Below are 14,731 nucleotides of genomic sequence, written 5' to 3' on the forward strand. Positions count from 1 at the left end.
ACATACTACTGGAAGTCCTAACCACAGCAATTGGTCAACAAAAAGAAATATAAGGCATCTAAATTGGTAAGGAAGAAGTAACACTTCCACTATTTGCAGATGACACAACACAATATATACAGAAAAGCCTTAAGAAATCACCAAAAAACTACCAGAACTGATAAATGAATTCAGTCAAGTCTCAGGATATAAAATCAATGTACAGAAATCTGTTTCATTCTATACACTAATAATGAGGCAGTGGAAAAAGAAATTAAGAAAACAGTCCCATTTACAATTGCACCAAAAATAATAAAATATACCTGGGAATCATTAAGCAAAGAAGTGAAAGACCTGTACTCGGAAAATTATAAAACACTGATGAAAGGAATTGAAGATGACACTAAAAAATGGAAAGACATAACATGCTCATGGATTGGAAGAACAAATATTGTTAAATAACAAATTATAACAAATACTGTTAAAATGTCTACACTACCCAAAGTAATTCACACATTTAATGCAATCCCTACCCAGCATTTTTCACAGAGCTAGAACAAATACTCCTAAAATTTATATGGAACCACAAAAGACCCCGAATAGCCAAAGCAATCTTGAAAAAAACAAACAAAACAAAACAAAACTGGAGATATCACAATTCCAGACTTCAGGTTATATTACGAAGCTGTAGAACTGAAAACATTATGGTACTGGCACAAGTATAAACACACAGATCAAGAGAACAGAATAGAAAACTCAGAAATACACCCACAGGGGCAGCCCAGGTGGCTCAGTGGTTTAGCGCTGCCTTCAACCCAGGGCCAGATCCTGAAGACCCAGGTCAAGTCCCATGTCAGGCTCCCTACATGGAACCTGCTTCTCCCTCTGCCTGTGTCTCTGCCTCTCTCTCTCTCTCTCTCTCTCTCTCTCTCTCTCGTCTGTGTGTGTGTGTGTATCTCTCATGACTAAATAAACAATATCTTTAAAAAAATAGTATTGAGATAAAAGATAATTGAGTAACCAAAAAAAATTAATTGGAACCATAATTTTCACCTTATTAAAAATAAACTCCAGGGGTGCCTGGATAGCTCAGTCAGTTAAGCATCTGCCTTCGGCTCAGGTCATGATCCTGGTGTCCCAAGATCGAGCCCCAAGTCAGGTTCCCTGCTCAGGGGGGAGTCTGCTTCTTCCTCTGCCCCTCCTGCCTGATCATGCATGCTCTCTCTCTCTCTCAAATATATAAATAAAATCTTAAAAAAAAAATAAATTCCAGATCAGTCATGGAATTTTTTTTTAAAGATTTTATTTATTCATTCATAGAGACACAGAGAGAGAGAGAGAGAGGCAGAGACACAGGCAGAGGGAGAAGCAGGCTCCATGCAGGGAGCCCGACGTGGGACTCGATCCAGGGTCCCCAGGATCACGTCCTGGGCTGCAGGCGGCACCAAACCGCTGCGCCACCGGGGCTGCCCCAGTCATGGAACTTGATGAGATTTTGGGAGTACTAGAAGAAAACACGGGAGTTTAAAAAAAAAAAAAAAACCCAGGAGTTATAATTTCCATGTGTGCAAAACTTTTCTAACTATGAACCCAAACCCAGAAGTCATCAAAGAAAAAACTCGGGATGCCCCGGTGGCTCAGCATTGAGCATCTATCTGCCTTTGGCTGGGGGCCGGTTGAGGGATCAAGTCCCACATCAGGCTCCCTGCAGGGAGCCTGCTTCTCCCTCTTCTATGTCTCTGCCTCTCTCTCTGTCTCTCATGAATAAACAAAATCTTAAAAAAAAAGAAGAAGAAAAGAAAAACTCATATGATTATAAAGTATGTGTATATTATATATATATATATATATATATATATATATATATATATATATATAATTTTTTCACCACTTAAAAAAAACCACAATGCAAGTTACAGGAAAAGTCAACTGGCAAAAAGTATTTACAATTCAAATTAGAGAAAAAGAGTTAATTTCTATACTATAAAAGCTCCTATAAACAGAACACCAAAAGTAAAAAAAAAAAAAAAATGGTCAAGGGATATATAGCAGAAAACACAAATGGCTTTTAAACACACACAAAAGTTCAACCTCTCTCATAAGAGAAATACAAAAAGTTGTAATATACAGGATTCACAAATATTGAAACTGGTATACTGTATTGAGAAGGATGGAGAAAAACAGACATTTAAATACTTCACTGTGGGGGATCCCTGGGTGGCTCAGCGGTTTCGCGCCTGCCTTTGGCCCAGGGCACGATCCTGGAGTCCTGGGATCGAGTCCCGCATCAGGCTCCCGGCATGGAGCCTGCTTCTCCCTCAGCCTGCATCTCTGCCTCTCTCTCTCTCTCTATGTCTATCATAAATAAATAAATAAAAATAAATCTTTTAAAAAAATAAAATAAATACTTCACTGTGGTAGAATAAATAGGTACAATCATTTTTGGCAGGTAATTTCACCATATCAATGAAAATCGTAAATGCATATATCTCGAATTTTTTTTTCTACAGAGTACACACACACACACACACACACACACACGGATATTCACTATAGTGTCATTTTTATAGCAAACGATAAGACAAACTCCAACAGTTACCAACAGCAGACGGGTTAAAGAAATCATGGTCTAAAAAAAGGAATAAGGGACCCCACTGGGTAGTGATATGAGTGACCCTCCAGTGCAAAGTATTCAGTGAAAAAGACCAAGTTAGGCACTGGGTGGCTCAGTTGGGTGTGTCTGGCTTCAGCTCAGGTTATAATGCAAGGGTCCTGGGGTTGAGCCCTATGTCAGGCTCCCTGCTCACTGAGGAGTCCTGCTTCTCCCTCTCCCTCTGCCTGCCTCTCTGCCCCTGCTTGCGAGCAGATTCTTTCTCTCTCTGTGCCAAATAAATAAATAAATAAAATCAGAAAGGAAGGAAACAAGGAAGAAACAAACGGACCTAGTAAAAGTATGTGTGACATACTAGCAGAAAGAAAGAAAGAAAGAAGAAAGAAAGAAAGAAGAAAGAAGAAAGAAAGAAGAAAGAAAGAAAGAAAGAAAGAAGAAAGAAAGAAAGAAAGAAAGAAAGAAAGAGAAAGAAAAGGACCAAGTTAAAGTAAAGTATGTGTGACATACTAGCATTTGTACAAAAGGACAATCTCATAGGCAATGGGACTGGCTAGATATATGCCAGAGAGAGTGGAACAAACACATTTCTTTAATTACAGCATTAATAAAATAGGATGATCTACTTACACCCTTTATACATTTTGTATCACAAAAACTACCTACATAATGTATAATAATAAACTTTTAAAGATTCTGTATTTTCCTTCATACAGAAACAAAGGTTCTGTTTTCATTATGTAAGTGGAAATAATCATCTGCACTATAGAGAAACAGGGTATGGTTTTTGTAATATTTTAGATAGAATACTCTCTTAGGGAGCTTGAAAAGACATAATTATTATACTGTAATCAAATCCCGTATAAAGAAAAGCCTTTTTCTACAACAGGGGAGAACAACGAAACAAGACCAAATTGACTAAATCTGACACCGAATGCAAGTTAGCTACACGTGGGATTCCCAGATAAAATTACAGAACAATTTTTAAAAAGCCAGAAGATGGCGATATTACCTCATTCAAGTCTTAACTTGGTACCACTATCAGTCTAATCCTTTGTTATTAACAAACCTGATTTTCCTCTTCTTCAGGTCTCTCTCCTAGCCTTCCTGCACTCCCTCCTATATTTACCTATGCTTCTATTCTTCACCCATGATATGAAACTGAAATTAACATTGGAAAAGAAAGAAGAAATTCTTGAATTTATAACAATACTGTTTTTAAGTGCACATAACTAAAATGTATTAAAATGTTTCTTTGGTAAATTATGAACACACAGGATTATATCCGTTCTCTTCTGAAACTACACTAAAATGACACTAAAGGACTAAAAATGAGTAAACACACCAAACAAACTTTGTGTACATCTATATATTGAAAGGAGACCACAGCTGATGAGAGACACAAAGTTTTTTGAAGCTAGATAGAGGACTGCTGAACAGTAACTAGCTTGGTAAAACTGACAAGCCAAACCTGTGCATGTGAGGGTTGGTGAAGGTATGAAACCAGTAAGAAGCACAACAGAAATGCTCAGGAATTGGAGATGTCTGAAGGTAGGAGTCTGGCTGAAAATAAGAGTATGGCCAAAAATTTGAATAAGGGGCTGAAAATAAGAATATTGGTCGAAAGTTTGAATAAGGAATAGTTTTCACTCAGAAGCTTTACCACATAGCCAAGAAACTGCCTTAACAAGACACAAGTGGTTTATATTCTTAAATTCTTAGATTCTAAATCAGATGGGGTGTAGAAATCAGGTACACACAGGGTTGTATGTCATATCATACCACAAAGAAGCTAAGTGAAAATTTACATGCTGAACAGCAGACCCAGCCCTATCCTCCAAATCAGCCTCAGAACACAGCCCCATCAAGCAGATTCCTCCATGGGGAATCAGACCCAAGAGAAACGACCTGCAATCATTCAATCACGCTATGTTAAGATTTGCAGTTAACAACTCCCTATAGACAGTTTTTACTCAGCTTTTTTTTTTTTCACTGCCTCACTCTTTAATCTGAACAGATGGCCAGAGTTTACAGAACAATTGAGAAAAGCCTTGAATGTGAAATGAAGAGACCAAATTAACAAAACAACAGTGGACCAAATTAATAAAGTATAAAAGAAGAAAGATTAAAAAAATGAAAAGAAGGAAAGTCGGAGAGGGAGAAAGATAGCAAAAGAAAGGTAGGTAGAGGGGTGCCTGGGTGGCTTGATTAAATGTCTGCTTTTGGCTCAGGTCATGATCTCAGGGTCTGCATTGGGCTTTCTGCTCAACAGGGAGTCTGCTTCTCCCTCCCCCTCTGGGCACTCTGATTCCCACATAAATAAATTAAATCTTTATTTTAAAAGAGGGTAGGAAACCCTCCACAAAAAAGAACAAAAAGTTAAAAAAAAAATAGAACATCAATCCAGAATGCCCAACTACAAAAGAGTTACAGAAAAGTAAAGAGAAAAGAATTATACAAAAATATGACCTGTTTTTAGCAATGCAGTGAAACAAATGACCTGTAAACTTCACCTTAACAAAATATCTAGAAATGGAGAAATTAAATATTCTCTCAACATTGAGCTCACAAAAAAAAAAACAAAAAACAAAAAAAAAAAACAAAGCTTTCAGCAGCCATGGAGGAATTTGTCCACATAAATAACCAAAACTTTCAGCTTTTAATGGCTTTACAGTGACAAGAGACAAGGCCTTGGGAACCACATGAAGTTAAGAGTTGGAATTGAAGCTCCATTCTCAGTGAAAGGAGATTTCAGACATTCTCAGTGAAAGGATGGACTAGGAGAGGGAGAAATCAACTACCATTAAAGAAATAACAAGAAAATGTCTCCCTCTAGCTCTAGACTCCGGGAACCATAGGATTAAAAAGATCTAAAAATTCTCAGATTCAGATATCACAATGACCTCCAACTAAAAACAAAACAGAACAAAAACAATTCACCTACACACAGCAAAACATTAAAAAGAAATAGATCTTAAGGGATCCCTGGGTGGCGCAGTGGTTTGGCGCCTGCCTTTGGCCCAGGGCGCCATCCTGGAGACCCAGATCGAATCCCACGTCGGGCTCCCGGTGCATGGAGCCTGCTTCTCCCTCTGCCTGTGTCTCTGCCTCTCTCTCTCTCTCTCTGTGTGTGTGACTATCATAAATTAAAAAAAAATTAAAAAAATAGATCTTAAGAGCAGGCAGAGAATGATGTCAAATGTATGAGTAAAAAAAGAAAAATAGGGTTTAATGAAAAATGTTTAATTTCATGCATCAAAAAACACTATCCACAAAGTAAAATGGCCACTCTTAGAATGGGAAAAAATATATGTAAATCATATATCTGATAAGGGATCAATATCCAAAATATAAGGAGAACACCTAAAACTGAACAACAAAAAAACCAACCTGATTCAAAAATGGACAAAGGACTTGCATAGACCTCCAAAGAAGATATACAAATTGTCACAAGCACATGAAAAGACACTCAACATCACTAATCATTAAGAAAATGCAAAATAAAACCACGGTGAGGTACCACTTCATACCTACTAGGGTGACCACTATTAAAAAAAGAAAAAAAAAGTATTGTGAGGATACAAAGAACCGGAACTCCTGTACATACTGGTGTTTTTACACAATGGTACAGTCTCTGTGGAAAACAGTATGGAAGTTTCTCAAAAAATAGAAATAGGCTTATAAATCCAGCAATCCCACTTTTGGGTATATACTCAAAAGAATCGAAAGCAGGGTCAGAAAGATACTTGCACACTAATGCTGACAGCAGCATTCACAGTAGGGGAAATGTGGAAGTAATCCAAGTGTCCATCAACAGATAAAAGACACAAGCAAAAATGTGCTATATCCACATGATGGAATACTATTTAGTCTTAACAAAGAAGGAAATTCTGTCACGTGCTGCAACATGGATGAACCTCGAGAACACTATACCGAGTGAAATAAGCCAGTCACAAAAATACAACTACTGTAGGATTCTATTTATAGGACTTACATGATTACTGAGAGTAGTCAAAATCATAGAAAGTAGAATGGTGGTTATCAGGTGCTAAAGAAGGGGAGAATGGCAAGGTACTGTTTAATGAGGACAGAGTTCCAGTTTTTCAAAACAGAATTCTGGAGATGGTGATGATGGTAGCATAACAATATGAATGTACTTAACACTGAACTGTACACTTAAAAATGGCTAAGATAGTAAACTTTGTTATGTGTATTTTACCACAATTAAAAAAAAACCTGGAGAAAAGTCAGACAGAAAAACATTATCTACAAAGGAATGATAACTAGACTGTAAAAGACTTCTCAACAACATTAAAATCAAAAACACCATGAAATAAATCTTCACGGTGCCAATTAAGGGAAAATAATAGCAAGCTAGAATCTTAAACTATTTTTCAAAAATAAGGGTGAAATAAAAACATCCTCATTGGGTTTACCTTTGTAGATATTCAATAAAGAGACATCCAAAAAATATACTTCAGGAAAATGGAAACTGAAAATGCAAAAGAAACTCAAGAAAGAGGAGCAAATAAAAAAGAAGTGAGTATATATAAACAAACATCATCTATATAATAGCTATACCGAATAATTTTAAAAGATGAAAAAATGTGGAGGGGTGGGTGGAAACAGGAGGAAATACAGCCTGGACAACAATAAGGGAGAAGCTTGATCAAAATTAAGGAATTCTGTGGGACTGGTGCTATTTAGGAAATATTGTATTAAATTAAATATGCTCACTAATAATGTAAAGATAACCATTCAAAGTATAAAAGAATCAAAAGCAAGCAGGAATGAAGAATAGAAGCAGCACAGAAAAAGGGGCGCCTGGATGGCTCAGTTGGTTGGGTGTCCAACTTTTGTTTTCAGCTAGGGTTATGGTTCTCAAGGTCATGGGGTCTAGCCCCACATGGGTATTTGTGCTCAGCGGGGAGTGTGCCCAAGATTCTCCTTCTCCCACCTCTAAAAAAAAAGAAAATCTAAAAAAGGCAGCATAGAAAAAACGGTATAAATAGATAGTAAAAGACATGCAAATTCATAAACTCATTAGTTAAAAGACTGACACATTGAGTTTAAAATAAACAACAAAAAGTAAAACAAAATCCAACTGCTCTTTGCAAGAGACATATCAAAAGCATACCTTCAGAGTAATAGAATGAAAACAGAAACACAATGTGACTCTATAAATAGACAAATGGTCTTTATAGTAAGAGCATTACAGAGGATAGAAAGGATATAATGATTAAAGGTCTTTTCAGCAGGAAGACACAAATATTCTAAATTTTAAAGTATTTTATAACATAGTTTGCAAATATTAAGGCAAAAAATGACAAATGTACAAGGAGAAATTGAAAAACCTAGAATTATACAAGAAGATTTTGGGCAGCCCGGGTGGCTCAGCAGTTTAATGCCACCTTCAGCACAGGGCCTGATCCTGGAGACCCGGGATTGAGTCCCACGTCAGGCTCCCTGTATGGAGCCTGCTTCACCCTGTCTATGTCTCTGCCTCTTTGTGTGTCTCATGAATAAATAAAATCTTGAAAGAAAAAAAAGACAAGGAAGAAACTTCATGACATTGGATTTGACAAAGATTTCTTGGACCAGGGGCTCCAGGTTGGTGCAGTTTAAGAGTGATTCTTGGTTTGGGTTCAGGTCACGATCTCCGGGTTGTGAGATTGAGCCCCACATGGGGCTCTGCACCCAGTGTGGAGTCTGCTTGAGATTGTTTCTCCCTCTCCCTCTGCCCCTCCTGCTGTCTCTCTCTAAAATAAATAAATCAATTAAAAAAAAAAGATTTCTTGGACCTGATACCGAAAGCACAGGTACCAAAAGTAAAAAGTAAAATAGGTTAATTGGATTCCATGAGGATTTAAAACTTCCCTACATCAAATGACACCATCAAAAGAGTGAAAGATAACCTGTGAAATGGGAGAAAATATTTGTAGATCATATATATCTTTTTTTCTTAAAGATTTTATTTATTCATGAGAGATACAGAGAGAGGGAGAGAGGCAGAGACACAAGCAGAGAAAGAAGCAGACTCCATGCAGGAGCCCGACGTGGGACTTGATCCCGGGACCACAGGATCACTCCCTGGGCCAAAGGCAGGCACTCAACCGCTGAGCCACCAGGTGTCCCTAAATCATATATCTCTTAAGGAGTTAATATCTGGAATATATAAAGAACTCCTATCAAAAAACCTGATTGAAAAATGGGTAAAGGACTTAAATAAACATTTATCCAAAGAAGATATACAAATAGCTAACCAGCATATGAAAAGATGCTTGATATCAGTAATAATTAGGAAAATGCTAATTGAAACCACAATAGATACCACCTCACATTGTTTAGGATGGCACCTATCAAAAAAAAAAAAGCGTTGGTGAAGATATGAAGAAATTGGAACTCTTGTAAACTGTTCTTGGGGACATTAAATGGAACAGCTACCATGGAGAACAGTTTGGAAGTTCCTCAGAATATTAAAAATGGAATTACCATATGCTTCAGCAGTTCCACTTGTGGATATATACTCAAAGTGAATCTTGGGGTGCCTGGGTGGCTCAGTCAGTTAAGCATCTATCTCTTGATTTTAGCCCAGGTCATGATCTCAGGGTCATGAGATTGAGCCCTGAGTCAGCTCTGCACTCAGCAGCAGGTCTGCTTGAGATTCTCACTCACCCCCATCCGTCCCCCCACTTGCACACATGCACTCTCTCTCAAATCTTAAAAAAGAAAAAGTGGAGTCTTGAGATATTTGTGCACCCATGTTTACAAAAGGAGGAAGCAACCCACGTGTCCATCAGCAAATGAATGGAAAGCAAAGTGTGGCATATATATACCACTGAAATATTATTCAGCCTTAAAAATGGAAGTAAGTTCTGACACTATAACATGGATGAACCCTGAGGATGTTATGCTAAGTGAAATAAGCCAGGTAGAAACAGACAAATACTGTATGATTCTACTTGTATTCTACTTAAAGTAGTCAGAATCATAGAGATAGTAGAATGGTGGTTGTCAGGAGTTGGGGGGATGAGAGTGTGTGAAGCAATATAATGGTTATAGCTTTAGTTTTTCGAGATGAAAAGAGTTATGGAGATTGGTTACATTAAATGTGAGTGTACTTGATGCTGCTGAACTCTACACTAAAAAATGATCATGATACTAAATTTTAGGGGTGCCTCGCAAAGTCAGTTGATCAGAGGCTATATAGTATTTTTAATGTCTGGTAAGGCTGTTCTCTCTTCATATTTTTTCAGTACTTATTTGGTTATTCTTGTGTGTTTTTCAACTTTATTTTGTTTGGTTCTTTTTTTTTTTTTTTTTAAGCAGGCTCCATACCCAATATGGGCCTTATTAACTCAAGACCCTGAGGTTAAAAGTCACATACTCTACTGACTGAGCCAGCAAGGCATCCCTCTGTATCAACTTTTATTTATTTATTTTTAAAAAGATTTTATTTATTTTTTCAAGAGAGACACAGACATAGAGGGAGAAGCAGGCTCTCTGCAGGGAGCCCGATGTGGGACTTGATCTTGGGACTTCAGGATCATGCCCTGAGCTGAAGGCAGGCACTTAACCACTGAGCCACCCAGGCGTCCCTGTTATCAACTTTTTTTTTTTTGGCTCTTTTCAGTTTATTGCATGAAGGAGTTACACTAGTCCAAGGTAAAAGCAGACCCCCAAATGGTTACATTATACAAGCTGTGAGGTTTTTAAACTTGTGACAAGGGACAGAAGGGAAATTCTACTCAGGGATCCCTGGGTGGCGCAGTGGTTTAGCGCCTGCCTTTGGCCCAGGGCGCGATCCTGGAGACCCGGGATTGAATCCCACGTCAGGCTCCCGGTGCATGGAGCCTGCTTATGTCTATGTCTCTGTCTCTCTCTCTCTCTCTCTGTGACTATCATAAATAAATAAATTTTAAAAAAAATTCTACTCATTGCAAGGAAATCCTCACTTAAGCTTCAGTGAGCGTCAGGGAGCAAGGGGACTCGAGCAGGAGGCTGCTGAGTCCTCAGCGGCAGCTCAGTGACTGGGGACCTGTTATCAACTTTATTTTTTTTTAATTTTTTTTATTTATTTATGATAGTTACACACACACAGAGAGAGAGGCAGAGACACAGGCAGAGGGAGAAGCAGGCTCCATGCACCGGGAGCCCGATGTGGGATTCGATCCTGGGTCTCCAGGATCGTGCCCTGAGCCAAAGGCAGGCGCCAAACCGCTGCGCCACCCAGGGATCCCTGTTATCAACTTTAATATCAACTTGTCTAACCTCATAAAATCGCTTGTTAGTATTTTTATTGGGATTACACTGAATGTATTAAGTTAGGGAGAATTTATATCTTTATGATGTTCAGTTGTCTTACCCAAGAACAAGATACATTTTTTCTTGTTCATGTCTTCTTTACTGTCTTAAGAGTTTTTAAAAATTTCCTCAAATAGCTTTTTTTTAAGAGCTTTATTGAGATATAAATCACATATAAAATTCACCCTTTACGGTATACAATTCAGTCATCTGTCATATATTCCTAAGTATGTGCAACAGTCACCACTACCTAAGTCCAAAACATTTTCATCACCCCAAGAAGAAATAACATACCCATTAGCAGCAGTCTCTCTCTCTGTGTGTGTGTGACTATCATAAATAAATAAAAATTTATTTATAAAACATTGCTGAAAGAAATTAAAGACACAAATGGACAACCTGTTTGTGGATGGAAAACTTATGATTAAAATACACAAATGATGTACATATTCAATACAATCTTTATCAAAATCCCAATGATGTTTTTTATGGAAATAGAAAAATCCATTCTAAAATTCATATGGAGGGCAGTCTGGGTGGCTCAGTGGTTTAGCACCACCTTCAGTCCAGGGCGTGATCCTGGAGACCCGGGATCAAGTCCCACGTCAGGCTCCCTGCATGGAGCCTGCTTCTCCCTCTGCCTGTCTCTGCCTCTCACTCTCTCTGTCAAGAAGAAGGAGGAAGGAAGGAAGGAAGGAAGGAAGGAAGGAAGGAAGGAAGGAAGGAAGGAAGGAAGGAGAAGGAAGAAGGAAGGAAGGAAGATAAGTAAGTAAATAAATAAATAAATAAAAGCAATGTAGGAACATGGATAGGATCTTGGACCAGAAAACATCATTAGTGAAAATAATTGATGAAATTCAAGTATGGTCTGTAGTTTAGCTAATAATATTGTACCAATGTTAGTTTCTTGCTCTTAATAATTACAATTATATAAAATGTTAACATTAGGAAAATGGGCTGAGGAATATAATTAACTCTCTGTACAACTTTTACAACTTTCCTGTAGGTCTAAAATTAGTTAAAAATAAAGTTTTTTTTTTAAAGAAACAGAGCAATAATTATACCATTAAGAGTTTGATAACCATCAAAAGAACTAAAAGTAGATGTGGTTATGGTTTTTTACCAATCCAGGCTCTTAGAAGTTAGGAAGAGTTTGTGACTGCAAAGTAATACTATGGTGCTGGAATGGTTTGTTTCTGGATCTAGGGTGGTGGTTACAGAGTTGTCGTTTAGTTAGTGAAAATCTGTGGAATTTTTAAAAGTCTACCACTTTGGGCAGCCCAGGTGGCTCAGCAGTTTAGCGCTGCCTTCAGCCCAGGACGTGATCCTGGGGTCTCGGGATCGGGATCGAGTCCCACGTCGGGCTCCCTGCATGGAGCCTACTTCTCTCTCTGCCTGTGTCTCTGTACCTCTGTTGTGTGTGTGTCTCTCATGAATAATAAAATTAAAAATTAAAAAGTATCACTTTTCAATAAAAAGTATAGTTTTTTAAAAACATGATTTTAACTGTGGAGAATGGGACAAAAAATATGAAGAAAGCCTTTTAGAATATTTTAAAACTTGCAACAGCCAAGTATTAATACTAGAAGTCAGAAAGACAAACCTTAGACCCTAAAAGCCCAGAAGAATCCAGGAAGCACAATTAGCCTACTTTATTTCCTCATCCTTAGCCACCTGATCTCCTAGAGCACACTCTTAAAACAAAGAGTAGATAAAATAGGAAGTGTCTTAATGGGGGCTATCAGAGGCAGTAAGATCCACACCGTGTAAGCACTAGAATACGTAAACTGTGAGAACTTCCAGTATTGGACATAAAAGTACTACACAGACTGGTTACTTAAAATAGATGTAGGTTAACTGCATAAAATCCATCAAAACTGCTTTAGTTACAACATGAAAAACTGCTTCATATTCTGTGTATTGTCATGGGAAGACTAATAAACAACTAGATGGTGGGCGGAGGATTATTCTACCCATGAGGTACTTAAAATAAAAAATCAGAGAAAGTTTTATGTAACAGTCAAATTAATGTAATAGTTTCCTGTTTTCACTCAAGGCCAATCTGAGTCAAAATATTTCTTTCCAGACTGAAATACTCAAGTAAATTTTACATAAACAAGAATAAGCACTAAATAAGTCAAAGGTTTTTGATACTAAGATCTGAGCTCCATTCAGTTTGTCACAATGCTTCAATATATGCCGAAAGTTAAAGGCAAAGAGAAAAAAAGAATTCTTTTGTGCTACATATTCCACTCTGATGAAGATAGAATCTTATTTTTAAATACACTTATTTTCCTGTTGCATATTCAATTTCCCAGACATAAATTGAACTGGCCACCATGTCTGTAATTATGAAATACATGCTGCTTCTGCTCTGTGCCACTATTATTTGCAATTATATTTTTATTCTTCTTACTTTCTGGAAACACTTTTAGCCTCTTTCTCTTCTTTCATCACAACTTTGAGATTTTACATCATTTCATTATACCCATTTTTTTCTTTTAGCCTACATACATTTAATTTTTAAACAATATAAAAGGACATATGACACATGATACAGACCGTATAATAAAATTATTTGTTACGAAGAAGTTAGTGCGCCCTATCTAAATAGGTACTTATTTTTATTTGCAGCAAATTGTCAGTATAATAGATTCACATAGCTCATAATCATGATTTAACCAATTAACTGAAATACAGCTGAATTGAAGATACCACATACATGACACAGAAACTATTTTTTCAATTAGTAAACAGTGACACAGTGATAGGATATTCAGTCAAAAACAATGGCTAATTTTCAAGTCACTTACTCACTTGTATTTGGATAAATTCACAACACTCTAGAATAAAAACAGAAACTATACTGGAAAGACCAACTAGGAATAAGCTATAAAGATTGTTGGGTTCTTGCATGAATGTTAATGTCCTAAGACAGTATTTTAGCAAAGCAGTATAGTGAAGTGACCAGCACTAGAGCTCTACAGATTCATGTGTCAGCCCCAGCTCTGCCATTACTGCTTTCCTGATCCCTGTAAAGTAAGTTGTGTCTTTATCTGTAAAATGAAAGACATTAAATCTATCTCATACACTTTGGGGAAGAATTAATTGAGATCCTTACCACGTAGTAGGTGTTGGGTAAAGTAAGCCATTACAAATTCATAATGAGTACAAAATATTCAGACTATGGATCTTTATTTTCTTACTTAATCCTAGAAAATATATCACGGAAAATATGTCACGATCTTTTACATCTTGCAGATTATGAAGGAATGGCCTTTTAAACAGAATTTCATTTTTTTCAATGAGCTACTTATATTAACAGAATCTCTTGTTTTCCTTACTTAGTATGATCTCTCTCACATCTCTTGGAATGTCTTTGTTATGAGGAAGAAGTGTTTTGTTTGTTGTGACCCCTTTCTAAAAAGTCATTTCCGTAGTATTAATTTCACATGCTTTTGCTTAGCATTTTAGTTTCTTGAAACTTATTTTATGTCACTTATGTCGAGAGGAAATTCAATTGTTTTGAACTCTTTTCCCTAGAGCATAACTTCAACTAGCCTACACAACTAAACTCGAAACAGATCTTTCTCTGAGTTGTAGTATGTTATAGTCCTGATTATCCCAAGAATACCACTGGATCTGATACAGTAACAATAGAAAAAAAAAAAAAGAATTTGGTTCAGGAAGAAAGAATACTTTAGTAGCTATTTTTACAGCAACTGTGATATATAGTATGTCTGGGATAGTATGAATTTAATGGCAAATTAGGCAGAAGGTTAACATCAGTAAAAATTTTACTTCTTTTCATACATAATGATGGAATTTTTCACACTGATT

General features: G+C 37.0%; 1 protein-coding gene across 8 annotated transcripts in view; it reads right to left on the bottom strand.

Moving 5' to 3' along the window:
• The window catches only part of TFDP2 (transcription factor Dp-2), a 152,993-nt gene that overhangs the window by 130,826 nt on the left and 7,436 nt on the right, over positions 1–14,731 (bottom strand). The gene's annotated exons all lie outside the window — the stretch shown is intronic.

Source organism: Nyctereutes procyonoides, unplaced genomic scaffold (assembly GCF_905146905.1).
Source record: "Nyctereutes procyonoides isolate TBG_1078 unplaced genomic scaffold, NYPRO_anot_genome, whole genome shotgun sequence".
Taxonomy (NCBI): domain Eukaryota; kingdom Metazoa; phylum Chordata; class Mammalia; order Carnivora; family Canidae; genus Nyctereutes; species Nyctereutes procyonoides.